Here is a 458-nt window from a genome sequence, read left to right as displayed (position 1 = left end):
CCAATACAAGCAATACAATATTACCTGATTGTCATAAATAATGTTAACTTGGATGTTCCTGAGCAAGAAAATTAACTATTGTTCTCATTTAGCATTCAGAAATTTAAAATGCTATTTAAATCAATTTTGAGTATGCATAAGAATTGCAACCACCCCCACCCTTGAGCACATTTTAAATCTGGCTTTTCAGGACAGTGGAGTTATAAATAAATGTTGGGTATAAATGAATGGGTGTGGGAATGGATTGTCTAATCAGGATAACATTGCTTCTCTCTGGAGTCAGGTGTGGGACTATCTCGATCACTTCACTGTTAGTGTTGTGGTAAAATGGTAGCCACTTTCCAAAAACATTCAGGTAATTTCAGGTCAAATATATCCCAAGTATTTAGTTGATCCACAATGCAGTATTTTGAATAAGAAATCTTATTAGTTACATGTTTAGACAGTTTATCTCCTGT

This window comes from Pristis pectinata, chromosome 12, assembly GCF_009764475.1.
Source record: "Pristis pectinata isolate sPriPec2 chromosome 12, sPriPec2.1.pri, whole genome shotgun sequence".
Lineage (NCBI taxonomy): Eukaryota > Metazoa > Chordata > Chondrichthyes > Rhinopristiformes > Pristidae > Pristis > Pristis pectinata.
This window is presented reverse-complemented; position numbering follows the sequence as displayed.